Source organism: Pongo pygmaeus, chromosome 8 (assembly GCF_028885625.2).
Source record: "Pongo pygmaeus isolate AG05252 chromosome 8, NHGRI_mPonPyg2-v2.0_pri, whole genome shotgun sequence".
In the NCBI taxonomy this organism is placed as follows: Eukaryota; Metazoa; Chordata; class Mammalia; order Primates; family Hominidae; genus Pongo; species Pongo pygmaeus.
In genome coordinates, this window is record NC_072381.2 from 52,063,045 (window position 1) to 52,078,475 (window position 15,431).

Sequence of the window (15,431 nt, forward strand, 5' to 3'; positions counted from 1 at the left end):
TTAGCGCATCCAGCTGAAGAGAATAGATGCAGTAGTCTTGGCTTACAGCCCTCTGCAGCAGGAATTCCGGGACTCACTTCCTACTTCATCCCTTTTCTCTATCACTGTGTCTTCCACCTTACATGGAAATCAGCCTACAAGTTCCTCTCCTCGATGAGATGGTGAGCGCCTTGCAGGTGAAATCCATATCAACATGGGGCTTGTGTCTTACATGCCATGGACAGGCCCTGGCACAAGGAGAGAGCTCCAGGGAAGTTTTCCATGGTGGGTTGATGGTAAAGGTGCCACTCACTGCTGAATGTTTGGTGCTGGTCAGGAGTCCAGCATGGGAAGGGGGCCAGGGCTCAGGCTGCTGCAGCTATAGTCTCCTGCCTGCCCTTCCTTACCTCCTAGGACCTCATTTGATACAGCAGCTGGACCGAGACTCTGTGGCTCTCCCCACTGTTGACCCACTACAAACTCAAGGCCATGGCTGCAGCCTCCTTCACTCTGTGCTCTGACCACTGAGCTGACTTGCCCTAGATAATGTGCCACGTATCTTTCAAAGCTTCCTCAGGGTATTGGGCATCCCAGTGGCCTTAAGTAGGATCAGGGGCAGGGAGTCCTGGGAGTCTAACTTCATGGGGCACTGGCTGAAAAAAGCAGGGGTCCCCTTCCTCCAGCCAGCCAGGGAAAAAGGAGAAAGGGCTCCAATGAGTGTGAATATCTTACCTTGGGGGTTATGTCCTCGTCCTCTGGATGCTGAACCAGGCCCAAAGCTTCATCTATGTGTGGACAAGACAGCCTGTCCTTGCAGGGAAAGAAATGTCAAGACTGCTCCTGGGCTGCATTGGATGGGATGTCTCTGCATGGCTCTGTTGGCTCAGACCAACCCTCCAGCAGAGTGGACAGTGGCTGGCCTACTATAGCCTCCCAGGGCAGGGTATTCATGTGCCAGAGCCCTGGAAGAGCCTCATCATAAGCCGGCATAGGTTCTGCACAGGGGGTCTGGCACAGGGCTCTCACCCCTGACCAAGAACCAGTGGAACTGACGCCCAAGACAAGTGCTCTTTGAGCCAGCAGCTCCCTTCCTGGAGCTGTTTATCTTATCGCTTCTTTTGGTCACATCTCCCATTCAGTTCCTTTGTTCATTTTTGTGTTGGATTTTGGGCAGATTTCTTGAGCCACTCTCTTAGACACAGCTTGTGCTTGTCCTGTGGTGCCATCTGCTGCTGGCTGCTCCAGGTGACCACCTGCCAGCAAAGCCCAGGCTCCGGGATCCATCTATTTTGTGAAAAGCCCACGTGCACAAAGCAACCCCCAAATGCCAAAGGAGCCAAGAGACCAAAGAAGGAGGCAGACAAATCCAGTTTGTTGGTATTGAGTGATTTATTGAGGGAACTTTTAGGCAGAAGGGTAGTCTTGGGCAGCCACAAGGCAGGCAGATCTCTGCACTGTTACTCTCAGACCCAAGGCTTATATACCAAGGGAAAAGGACATACATGCTCCTGCAAGACAACGAAAGGTAGTGTGCCAGAGCAGGCAAGAATGCCATGTGCATCATAGCCCAGAATTTGCATGATAACATCAAGCTTGCTTTGATCGAAAAGCAGGAGTACATATTCTCACACTCGGGACAGTAAATAAAGTAGGAGTCAGGAGGCATTCATGGGACTGGGGCTAATGAGAAGTCAACATGGGCAAATTAGCATCCAAGATGGAGTCACTTTTGTCTTCACATCACCCCAGAAAGATGTCATTGTCCAAGCTTCCCAAGGAATTGGGGGCCTCAGGTCCCCCTGGATCCCACGGAAGTGCCTGGAGTTGCTTCTCATTATTAGTCTCGATGGTGCCAAGATGCTGGGGACAAAGATGATTTCGGGTGCAGACATGCTTGAGGACAGAGGGCCAGGCCCGGCCTCTGGGGAAGGTGTTTGGTGCTAAGAATTGGGGTAGTGGGTAGAAGCCTCATTGAGTGTGTTCTGTGCCCCACCATCACCTCGAGCTTGTAGATATTCAGAGTCCTTGTTGCCAGCCCAGCTCGATTTAATCCAAATCCATGTTTTATCAGGATCCCAGGTTAATGGTGTGCATATTAAAGTTTGAGAAGCTCTGCTCTAAGAAACAGGTTGCCCTGGAGCCTAGAGTCACTGGGTAAGCAACTGTAAACACCCATCCTCATTCTGGGAACGTCTCTAAAATTGTTATTGCTGAGAAGGTGCATTCAGTTTTGGTTGTCTGTCTCATCTTTGGCTGCATGTGGTCATATTTTTTGTGAGCCTTTTTCATTCTTTTGATAAATATTTGCCATGTGTATAGTTTGCATAGATATGTTCTTAGTGAACATGACTTTTTGTATTCTGCTCTATTTCACTTAAAACTGTATCATCAACAGTTTTTCATCTTGCTGGATATCTTTTTTTTCTTTTCTTTTTTTTTTTTTTTTGAGACAGAGTTTCACTCATGCTGCCCAGGCTGGAGTGCAATGGTGCGATCTTGGCTCACTGCAACTTCCGCCTTCCGGATTCAAGCAATTCTCCTGCCTCAGCCTCCTGTATAACTGGGATTACAGGTGCCTGCCACCACACCCAGCTATTTTTTTTTTTTTTGTATTTTTAGTAGAGACAGGGTTTCACGATATTGGCCAGGCTGGTCTCGAACTCCTGACCTCAGGTGATCTGCTCTGCTCTGCCTTCCAAAGTGCTGGGATTACAGGCACGAGCCACCGTGCCCAGCCTAGATATCATTTTTGATGGCCGCTTATGAGTGTAGAAACTACCCCAGTGAAAGCCAGCACCCCTCAGTATCTCTAGCTCCTGGGGGCGGTGGGGGGGTGGGGGGGCATCTCTAGCCAGCAAGTGGACCCTCTGCCACCCGTTGTGGGAGGAACCCATCTTACAGAGGAGGATCGTGGCTGGAATTGGAGACTCATACCACAAAGACTGACTGGGAACCCTTGGAGGATGCAAAACTTTATCACGTCCTGGCTGTGAGTGCTAAAACCCTGCCTAATGCTAGCCTTTCTTTTTTAAAGTATTGATGTGACCTTTTTTTTCCATTATAAAAGTAATCATATTCATTCTGAAAGATATACAATATATACAAAAATAAAATTAAAAAAAGGAAATTATCAGGAGTTCCACCACTCAGACATAATCACTGTTTACATTTTGGGGAGTCACTTTAAAGTTTTTCATATGCATAGTCATATACATATGTCTGTTTATTAAAAAAAAGGTTGAGATCATAGTGTGTCCATATGGGAACTTATATATCATATTTAAGGATTGTTTTATATCTTTTTTGTTTAACCTGATATAAATTTTTATTAACTTGTTTATTCATTAAACAAACATGTCAGACACTATGTAAGCTGCGGGGATACAGTGGTTGTAATCAGACATTGTCCCTGTTCTATGGAACTTAGAGCCCATTGATAGATATATCCTATGTCCTTAATGTCATCTGTAGTGGCATTCTGAGCTGTCTCTAGACCTGTTGCATAGTTTCATGACGAACGTCTATGCAAAAAACCGTTTCTATATTTGGAATTATTTCCTTAGGAGAGATTTCCAGAAGTGGAATTAACAAAGACTATGGACATTTTTCAAGGCTCTTGACGTGTGCTGCAAAATTGATTTCCAAAAAAGGTCTGGAACAATTTGCACTCCTTGAAGAGTGCCCATTGCACCATACCCTGGCCTGTTGGTGATTTACCATTAACCAAAAGTCTTTGACCTGAGTCGCCCGGACTGGAGGGTGTCCCAGCTCCTGCCTCCAGGTCCAGCAAGGACTATGGGCACTGATCATTCAAGGCTAGCCTGACCCTGTCCCTCTATGAAAACTGTGGGGGTTCCACAAAGCCTTTAGGATTGCAGGACCACATAACTTATCCAAACAGGGATATTTGAGCATGAAAGGGGCCGCCATGAATAATCACCCTGGGACAACAGGCAAAACTACCCTGGGAAATGGGAACATGAGATCATCCTACTATAGATAAATCTGATCCCTTTAACACAGCTTGAATTCAACCCTCTCCACCATCTGGCCCCAACTTCCTTTTCAGTCTCTTTGCATCCTGACATATCACATGATCCAGTCACAGTCGGCCTGCAATTACCAACCATGCCTGGGGTGTCACTGTCTCTGTACATCTGCTCCCGCCACTCCCTCCTCCTGCCGCCAGCCACCCCACCCCCCGCCAGTCTGCAATGCCCCCCTCGCCCCATCTGTGTAGGTCTAAATCCCACCCTTGCTTCAAAACACAAATTAAATGGCACCATTCAATACTGCTTTCATTCAACAAACATGTACTGACTGCTTACGATGTGTCAGGCACATAGAGTACAAGACTGAAAACATCCCACCTCCTGTGGAACTTTAATTTGTGTGTGCAACTGTGACAACTGGTCCTAAAGATGAACACAAAGTGATGTGCCAGAGAGTCTGCCCTGTTATGGTTTTGAATAGGCACACCCACCACCACATAAGGTTATGAGCTCTTTGAGGGTAAAATCCAAGAGGCTCATCCTCCACCCTTGCAGAACCTCTGACACACTCTTGGATAGAGCAGGCACTTTAGCATTTGCCAAGTGAAGAATTAATATTAAAGAAGCTCACCTATTCACTCTGCAAGAGTTTTCTAATAACCTGTTCTGGGTTCTCCATGAATCTGAGAACAAAGGGGAGCCTAAATTTCCACATACCTTAGAGAAACACCCCCAGGTCCTACCACTGTGACTCTGTGTCCACCCTGATACTGGAAGAAACTGAAGTCACCGGATTCACTGATTGCTCCTTCTTGTGAGGTTAAGTGACTCATCTAAGGTCACACAGCTAGATAGTGACTGAGCCACTGGAGGGGTCAGGAGGTGATACAGGAAAGACTCAGAATGCATGAGTGGATAAGTCACCAAAGGAGTCACTGGAGTGGAGGGGCCTGGAGGGGAAGGTGACCCTGAGAGCTGGAATGGCCAGAGAAGAACAAACAAGCTAACAGCCCCAAAGACCTCCATTGTCCCCAGATCCCATTCGCTGTCATCTCCTGAAGAACATCACTCTCACACCATCAGTGTTCTCTGCTCCTTTTTGCACAAAACTCCTCCAAAGCCTTATCTAACCTCTTTCTCTCTCTCTCTTTTTTTTTTTTTTTTGTTCTTTTGGAGACAGGGTCTTGCTCTGTCACCCAGGCTGGAATGCAGTGGCACGAACACAGCTCACTGCAACCTCGAACTCCTGGGCTCAAGTGATCCTCTCACCTCAGCCTCCTGAGTAGCTAAGACCAAAGGTGCATACCACCATGTCCAACTAATTAAAAAATTAAATCTTTTTTTTTCTTTTTTTGGTAGAGACTGGGTCTCCCTATGTTGTCCAGGCTGGTTTTTCTTTTTTTTTTTCCTTTTTTGTAGAGATGAGATCTCTCTCTGTTGCCCAGGCTGGTCTTGAACTCCTGGCCTCAAGTGATCCTCCTGTCTCGGCCTCCCAAAGTGCTGGGATTGGCATGGGATACTGTGCCTGGCCCCCTGTCTAATCCTGAAGCTTCCACTTCCTCTCCTCTTATGTGCTCACCAGTCCATTCATATAGCTCTTGCCATGTTGCCAAATCCTGTGGCCAGTTCTCGGTCTTGTCTGATATGGTCGTCAGCTGTATTGGGCAGTTGGTCACTCCCTTCTCCTTGAGACTCCTCATGTGGCTTTTTCAGGGCATAATGGTCGTGGCTCTCCCTGCCTCATTGGGCTCTTCTTCCCCATCTCCTTTCCTGGACTCTTGCTGCCCTGATTTTGGGACACTGGAGCATCCCCAAGGAGCCCTGGAGGTCCTCTCATTCCCCTGGTGAGCTCACCCAGTTTTCTGGTGCTAAATGCCACAAATACTTTAATGTTCCCCAGTGTATCTCCAGTCTGAACTTCTCTCTGACCTCCAGATTGGGTGTCCAGGCATGCTTTGTGTTTCCTAGACACCAGTCAGCATCTCAAGCTTGGCACATTCAAAAGCAAACTCCAGATTTGTCCCTGCTACCTCCTTCCTCAGTGTCCTCCTTTTCAGGAAAGGGCAAGTCCTGCTTTTCATTTGCTTGGGCCCCAGTCTTTGGGATCACCTCCTATTCACACCCCTCATCCAATCTATCAGTGAGTTCTGTAAGCTCTGCCTTCAAAATGTTCTCAGAATGACCACTTCTCACTGCCTCCAGGCTCTGCCTTCAGGTTCAAGCCACCATCCTCCCTACTGAGATCATGGCAAAGGCCTCCTTTCTGGCCTCATTCGGCCGGAGTGGTCCATTGAAACTAGTCAGCTGCCTCTACAACTTTGTTCAACCCTCCAGTGGCTTTCCATCACACTCAGGGCAAATTTCGCAGTCACAGTCTGCACCTGTGTCTGCAGACCATCCGCCCTTCTCTGGCCTCACTTTCTACTACCCTTCCCCTCACCCACTCCTCTTCAGCAGTGCTTGCTTCTCTGCTATCTTTTGAACAGGCTAAGACCGCTCCCGCCTCAGGCCTTTCTACTTCCTACTCTTGCTGCTTGGAATGCCACCCCTTGATATCAGCTTTCTCCCTTGCTCCCTTCACCTTAAGTGAACCTTTAGTAGAAGATTAATTTCCTGGCTGGGCATGGTGGTTTGTGCCTGTAATCCCAGCACTTTGGGAGGCCAAAGCAGGCGGATCACTTGAGCCCAGGAATTTGAGACCAGTCCAGACAACATAGTGAAACCCCATCTCTACAAAAATTACAGAAATCAGCTGGGCATGGTGGCACAAACCTGTATTCTGAGCTACTTGGGAGGCTGAGGTGGGAGGATTGACAGCACAGAAGGTCAAGGCTGCAGTGAGCTGTGATCACACCATTGCACACCAGCCTGGGCAAGAGTGAAAGCCTGTCTCAAAAAAAAGAAGACTAATTTTTTAACCATCCTGTAAAAATACAACCAACCTCCCTCTCTCTTCCCTTTTCTGCCCAGTTTCTGCCACAGGACTTAGCACATTGGCTGGTTCCTTGTTGAGGGTCTCCACTCCCTCATTAGAACGTGAACCCCATGGAAGCAGGCACTGTAGATGCTTTTTATTTACTGTCCAGCTCTCAGCAAGACCAACCTGTTCATGAGAGGTGCAGAAGAAATATCCACAGCACAAGTGAATTTCCAACTGTTATAGTTCATCCGTGGAGAGCTGCCCTTCAGCCTCTTATTTGTGGAGAGCGGGCATCTGGTTTTGCAGCTGTTTGGTCCCAAGTTTGACAGCTGTTGTCTGCTGACTGAAAGGGAACTGAAGCAGCTCCCTTTGCATCCTGGTTTCCTGGTTTGTAATAATAAACACTGGCTGCCATGTATTTAGAGCCCCAACCACTGTGCCAGATGCTTTGTATACATTGCCTCCCCTCAATCCTGAGATCAGATAGATGAAGAAACTGAAGCTTATAGAGGTGAAATAATTTTTTCCACATTTTCAATAAGAGCCAAAGTTGAAACCCAATCAGTTGCCTTCCAAAGTTTGTGACTTAGACTGTTGTAGCAGGAAAAACAGTTAGCCAGATGACCTCCAAGTGGCCTTGAAGCTCATAGCTAGAGAGTATGAGCTTTATGGGCAATGGAGAAGCACTGAAAGCTTTTAGTGTGGCTGGATTGGCCTGCATTCCCCAGAAAGCAGAAGCTGGGGCAGAGGTCTATGAGCTTTTCCTTTATTAGGGAGAAAGATCCAGGGAACAGAATGAAGAATACGGGGAAGGAGACAGGGAAGGAGGGAGAGTCAATCTGAAGATGCGCTACTGAGCTGGCAGCTGATTACTCGATATCTCTTAAAACCATCTCAGGACAGTTTGTCTGGAAGAAAAAAGAGGTAAGAACTCATCCATTGGCTCCCATATTCCCTTGGCAAAGGTTCGTACATGGAGCATTACCTCCCCACACTCTGGGGACACACAGGAACGCTGAACATACCTGGACATAAACAGAGCAGCTCCTGCTGAGGTGAGAAGGGTGTTTGGGGTGTGAGGTGAGGCGCCATCAGGTCACACCTGTGTGAAGCCGGTGAGCTGTCTCAGAGTTGGTGCCTCAGTGGGTGCTGGACCAAGAGGCCAGTGAGGACAAGAGGATCATAAGCAGAGCAGAAACAGAATCCAATTCAGGGTCAGAGGAGGTGGTATGGGCTGAACTGTGTCCCCCCAAACTCATATATTGAATTCCTAACCCACAGTACCTCATGTGACCTTCTTTGGAAGCAGTGTCATTGCGGGTATAATTAGTTAAGATGAGGTCATACTGGAGTATAGTGGGTCCCTAATCCAATCCCTTGGCAAAGGTTCATACATGGAGCATTGTCCATATAAGACTGGTGTCCTTATAAGAAGGGGAAATTTGGACACAGAAACACACACAGGGAGGATGTGTTGTGACCATGAAGGCAGAGTTCAGGATAGTCCTTCTACAAGCCAAGGCATGCTGAAGATGGAAGTAAAGCACTAGAAGCTGAGGTAGAGGCACCCAACAGGCTCCTGCACAGCCTTCCGAAGGAACCAACCCTGCGGACACCTTGACCTTGAAATTGCAGCCTCCAGAACTGTGAGACCATAAGTTTCTGTCATTTTAGCCGCTCTGTCTGTGACGCTCTGTTGTGGCAACCCCAGGAAACTAACAGAGGAGGTGAGATTGGGGACAGGGAGGCCTGTCTGTGGGGGGCATCATGTCAGTCAGGCCCTCAGTAGCTGGGGGAAAATCCCAAACTCAAGTGGGTGATGGCAAAATGGGGAACTTATCAGCTCATGGAATGGGGCTCTCCAAAGGAAGTTATTTGACTTCAGGCTTGATTCAAGGGTTTGAACGAGGATGGTAGGGCTGTCTAGTCCTTGCCCCCTTGTCTCCACGTGTTTTGAACTGCACGTTTGTGTGCCTCCAGAACTCCTATGTTGAAACCCTAACCCACAATGGGATGGTATGTGGAGATGGAGCCTTTGAGAAGTGATTAGATTTAGTTGAGGTTATGGGGATTCTTCATGATGGGATTAGGCCCTTACAAGAAGAGACCAAAGAGCATGCTCCCTCTCTCTCTCTCTCTCTTTCTCTGTCTCTCTGTCTGTCTCTCTCTCTCTGCCATGTGAAGCTACATCAGGGAGACAGCCATCTGCAACCCAGGAAGAGAGCCCTCACTCGGAAACAAGCAGGCCAGTACCCCAGTCTGTAGGACTTCCCAGCCTCCAGAACTGTGAGAAATAAATTTCTGTGGTTTATAAGCCACCCAGCTTAAGGCATTTTGTCACAGCAGCCAGAACAGACCAAGAGAGGTGCCTGTGTCTTGATCTCTAGCGAGAGCATTGGCCAAGGCCGACCCAGCCATGAGAGAGAGACAGAGAGAGGCAGGGCTGGGCTGTGGCTGGCTGGGGTGTGGACTGATCCAGAGCTGGCGGTGGGCCAGAGGAAGTTCAGCTCCCCAGGGCTGGATCTGGTGAGAGGACATGGAGGTCAGCAAATAAGTTAGGGTCCTGAGGCACCGGGCGGGGGTGGGGTTCAGCAAGGAGGTCTTGGTGGACAGGACGGGGCAGCTGGCAGAGGAGCTAGTTCTCCAGAGCTGAGACCAGAGATGACACCAGGTAAGTGGCCCTTCACCTGTGTTCTGTGGCCTCGCTTCTGTAGAGAATCAAGGCCAGCTTCAGGGTCAAGCTTCTTGGCTGGAAGCTGGGAGTTGTTGCTGTGGTTCACTGAGTTGCAGGGATACAGTGATGACCGAGAAAATGCTGAAGAGACCTGGAAGTCCCCCATAGAAGAAATCTGATTCTTACAGCGCTGCGGAGAGGCAGTCTGGGAAGGCCTTTCTTCCCAGAGTATCTCTTCAAGGTTCTGATACACCTCACAACCCCTGCAAATACAGACAGACCGGACTGGGGCTCCCAGGTCCAGATGAGATATTGGGAAAGGGTCTGAGGAGCAGAGCAAGATGTCTGCTTAGCCGGCAGTAGCCAGCACTCCCAGCCTGGGCAGCCGAGCAGGCATCTGCAAGGGGACTTGACAATGATTAGTGGAGCAGGAGGGTGCTTGAGAGTGTGGCTGCGTAATCGTGGCCTTGAGGTTTCTTGTTGTTTAAATGTCACCACTTATTTGAAACTAATTCCTGTCAGACTGCGAAAAGTTTATCAGTGTAATTGGGTGCCGGCAAAAAGCTCTCTTAAAATACATATCCTTTCATTCATAAAGCTATAATGGGGCATTCGATTAGCATCTTTTTGACTGCCAAGGAAACCATACTGAAAGCAGGGCATGCATTCAGAACAAAGAACTCCAGCTCATGGGTGAAAACTCTGCGATAGCCATATCTCCCCCACCAGATAGTGTGCTTTGTGATGGCTGGCAGCCTGTGCCCCTTGGAAATGTCATTTTCAGCCCCTTCTGGGCTTGTGACTAAGGTGTGGGTGGTGGATCTACAAAGCATTTCCCAAAAAGAAGGCCTCCTTTACGTACCTTTTGTTCTGTGGACTGACCCACTTGTCCCACCCACATACCTGCAGCAGGTGGGAGACTTGTGCCTTAACTGGGCAGCTGTGAGCACCAGTTTTTTTCCCCAAATTCCTGGGTGCTGTCTGAGCATGCTGCCGTTTGGCAGTGGGGTCTCAGTCACATCCTGATGGAGAAAATGCGGAGGTTTCTCATCAGCTTATTTAACGATTCAGAGGCTGGAGTCTATTCCACTTTTTGTCCAGTATGTAGCTTTAAAACAGTTACATATAACATGGAACAGTACAATATGAAAAGAGAGAGGTTTATTGAAGGAGATGGGAATCGTGACAGCCCCTGCTTATGGAGTTAGCCTCTCCAGTCCTGAATTCTTCTGCAACCCCACATCCTGCTTGTCTGGAAAACGGCTGCAGCTTGCTACTTCGATTCTTGGCCTTCCAGAAACTGGACTCCTGGCCCATCTTTTCATCTCTTTGGAGAAACAAACAACAAACAATAATCTCGTCATAATTAAAATTCACTGTGATATAAAGCTGCTCTAAAAATAGTAAAATTAAAATTAAAATTTATTTCATTTCTTGAGCTGACATTTCAGACAGCCCAGTGGCCTCCCACTAAACTCGAAGGTGATGAGTCTCTGCTCAGTCTCACCTCCTGGGCTTCTGTTCCAGTGTGAGTCTGAGCTCCATTCAACTCTTCCCGGGCCTTTTCAGCTCTAGGTGTAAAGGTTCAGTGTGAACTCGTGGAAGGAAGACAGGCTTTTCAGTCAACAGATCTGAATTCTTACAAGGACTGTTTCATAGTCCTTGGTCTCAGTTTCCATATTTGTACAGTGAGGATTGTGGGTTCCAAGGATTTGGGTTCCAAGGTGGGGTTGGACAATGAAACCACAGCTGTCCAGTGTGGTGGCCATGGGCCACATGGGACTCCTGAGCACATGAAATGGGACTGGCACAAATTGAGATGTGCCAAGTGTAAATTACACATTGAATTTCAAAGACAGCCCCTACAAAGAATGTGAAGTGTCTCATTAATAATTTTGTATATTGATTATATGTTGAAATAGCAATATTTTAGATATATTGGGTTAAAGTATGAAAATCAACATCAACCTTTTCGTTTTACTTTCACTATTTTTTAGAGCAGCTTTATAGTCACAGTGAAATGGAGTAGAAAGAACCCAAATGACCACTCAATCTGTCCTAAGCCAGTCTGAGGGCTTTCTGTCCAGCCGTAACACTGTACCATGATCCTCACTGTACAAATATGGAAACTGAGACTAAGGACTACGAGACAGTCCTTATAAGAATTCAGATCTGTTGACTGAAAAGCGTGTCTTCTTTGTACGAGTTCACACTGAACCTTTACACCTAGAGCTGAAAAGGCCCGGGAAGAGTTGAATGGAGCTCAGACTCACACTGGAACAGAAGCCCAGGAGGTGAGACTGAGCAGAGACTCATCACCTTCGAGTTTAGTGGGAGGCCACTGGGCTGTCTGAAATGTCAGCTCAAGAAATGAAATAAATTTTAATTTTAATTTTACTATTTTTAGAGCAGCTTTATATCACAGTGAATTTTAATTATGATGAGATTATTGTTTGTTGTTTGTTTCTCCAAAGAGATGAAAAGATGGGCCAGGAGTCCAGTTTCTGGAAGGCCAAGAAGGACTTCCCGTATCCTTCCTGGGCCCCAAACATGCACAGCCTCCCCATTAGCTACACCGTCCACTAGAGTGGTGTGTTTGTTACAGTTGATGCCAGACTCCATGGTTCAGAGTTTGCTCTTGGTGTTGTACATTCTATGGGTTTGGACAAATGCATCACGACACGTATCCACCATTATAGTATCACACAGAATAGTTTCATGGCCCTAAAAATCCTCTGTGTCTTACCTGTTTATCACCTCCTTTCCTGTTAAACCCTGGCAACCACCGATCTTTTTACCATCCCCACAGTTTTGCCTTTTCCGGAATGCCATGTAGTTGGAATAATACAGTATGTTGTCTTTTCATATTGGCTTTTTTCACTTAATAATAAGCATTTAAAGTTCCTCCATTTCTTTTCATGGCTTGACAGCTCATTTCTTTTTAGAGCTGAGTGATATTCCATTGTCTGGATGTGCCAAAATTTATTTATCCATTCACCTACTCGAGGACATCTTGGTTGCTTCCAAGTTTTGGCAATGATGAATAAAGCTACTACTGTAAACATCCATGTGCAGGTTTTTATGTGAACATAAGCTTTCAACTCCTTTGGGTAAATATCAAGGAGTACTTTTGCTGGATTGTATGGCAACGGTGTGTTTAGTTTTGTAAGCTACTGCCAAACTTCAGCTGATTCCTGGTTTCCCTATTCTCTGCAGGCTGGCCTCACAAAGTTGGTCTCCTGCAGAGCTCCAAGGAAGCTGGTTTTGGCTGAATCTGAAGATGATCAACGCTGGTAGGATGCTGCTGTGTCATAGGCTGGAACCCCAGCTCCTGATCATGCTGGAGTGGGGCTGCTGCTCCCTGCAACCCCACCTGCCTCCCCCGTGAGCTGGAAGAGCAGGGCTGACGGCCAGAGTTCTGCCATACCGCACTACGATCGGATCAAGCTCTGATCCCACCAGGCCAGGGGCTGTGCTTCCCTGATCATATAAGCCCGAGGTCCGGGGTCGCTCTCCTGGAGTCTGACATCAGCCCGGCTAGGTCCCAGTGCGCTGCCCTGGAAGGGGTCAGAACACTTGTTCCTGAGCTTATCTCTGTGGATTTTCCCTGATGAACTCTGATCTAGCAGGCAGTGTGTGAGCTGCTAAGTACTTTTCCCTTGTTTGCTCAAGGAGTTTGCAGCCCCAGGATCATTTCCACAGCCTTTTGCTTCAGCTTGCTAAAGGGAGGCTGCTCTCACTCTCTTCAGCTTGCTAAAGGAAGGCAGAGTTCTGAGGAAGACAGGCACCATGAGGGATGTTGAAAGCTGCCTCTGTTGGCTGTGCCTACCACCTCCTTCTATTCCTCCTCTCGCTGCCCAGATCACCTCCTACAATGCATTACGCATGCCTGCCCCCCAGAAGCTATGGGGGCTCTGGTCCAAGCCCCACACTTGTCCGAAAGAGGTGCCTGGGCCCCACAGAAGCCTTGTCAGATGATGGCAGCTGTCTTCTGATAGTTCAATGGATCTGCCACCTACTCAGAGAGGTCTGGAAGTTGCTAACTCTCTCTGAGTCTCAGATTCCATAGTAGTCAAATGAAGGGTTTGAACCAGAATATTTTCAAGAATTTGTGCTCTTCTAAGAGTCCATGGTTTTTTTAAAAGTTAATTTAAGTTTTAAAATTTATTTTTTATTTTATTTAAACATTTTTATTTATTTTTAAAAATCTTTTATTTTAGGTTTCAGGGTACATATGCAGGTTTGTTACACTTGTAAACTTGTGTCATGGGGGTTTGTTGCACATATTATTTAATCACTCAGGTACTGAGCCTAGTACCCAATAGTTATTTTTCTGATCCTCTCCCTCATCCTATTCTCCACACTCAAGTAGGCCCCAGTGTCTGTTGTTCCCCTCTTTCTGCCCGTGGGCTCTCATCATTTAGCTCCCACTTATAAGTGAGAACATGTGGTATTTTGTTTTCTGTTCCTGTGCTAATTTGCTAAGGATAATGGCCTCCAGCTCTATCCTACACTATGGAATACTATGCAGCCATAAAAAAGAATGAGATCATGTTCCTGTAAAGGCCATGTTCCTATAAAGGACATGATCTCATTCTTTTTTATGGCTGCATAGTATTCCATAGTGTATATGTACCACATTTTCTTTATCCAATCTACCACTGATGGGCATTTAGGTTGATTCCATGTCTTTGCTCTTGTGAATAGCGATGCAATGAACATATGCACGCATGTGTCTTTCTGGTAGAACAATTTATATTCCTTTGCGTATATACCCAGTAGTGGGATTTCTGGGTTGAATGGTAGTTCTGTTTTTAGGTCTTTGGGGAATTACCTCACTGTTTTCCACAATGATTGAACTAATTTACACTCCCATCAACAGTGTATAAGCATTCCTTTTTCTCTACAACCTTACCAGCATCATCTGTTAATTTTTGAGTCTATGATTTATCTTTGTGAGAAATAGAGTAATTTTAAGGCCCTCCAACCTCTCCATGGAATGAAGTAGATATCTTCCAGCAAAGCCAGCATCAGGACTAAGTAGAATATCCAGTACATGGCAGGAGCTGTGTGATTTTTGTTAAAATCATAGTCTCATTTTAAGAGGACTGTCCTACACAGGCCAAGCTTGATTCCATGGCTCTTCCAGTTAATTTCCTCATCTAAGTTAGTATTAGCCATGTCCATGTCTGAGCTGTGCTATTAAAAGCCAGACCAGCAGCCTCATTGCTCCCATCGACGGGCATATGGTACTAGATAACAAGCCATAAATGTCCAGACTGTTGAGAAAAAATGTGAGATGAGTTGAGGGGGATGCAGGTTGCCAGCCTGCCACTCTGGGCCCCGTGCTGGCCTGGGTGCAGCCCTGTGTTCCGTGATGCTGCCCTGTCTCCCAGTGTCAGGCTTGGGCCTTCCTAGGAAAATTTTCCATGGGGCTCTGGGCCTCCTCCTCCCTCCTGCCTCGCCTGAACTGGCCCCACACTCAGGACTGGGGAGTGTCAAAATATCTGAGCCTGGGGGAAGGAACAAATGCAAAGCACGTGAGGATTCCTCCTCTGGAGAGAGTTTATCCCATAAGTAATGACATCACGGTTCTCCAGCCTTCCAGGATGGCATCCTCAAGGTCATCTTCATCCTCTCTTCCTCTACAGGCTCTGCCACTGCAGCTACAAACTGCAGCAAAGGCCCCCGTTAGGAAAAATACTCCCCACGACTTTGCCAGCCCCTGTTCTGGACCTTCTTCCCCTCAGAGCCAAGCCCTGCAAGAGTGTTCTACACTCCTGGCCACCACACTCTCACTTTCTCTTTGCTTCTCAGCTGACAGACATTTTCACTTCCATGACTGCTGAAACTGCTCTGCATAAAA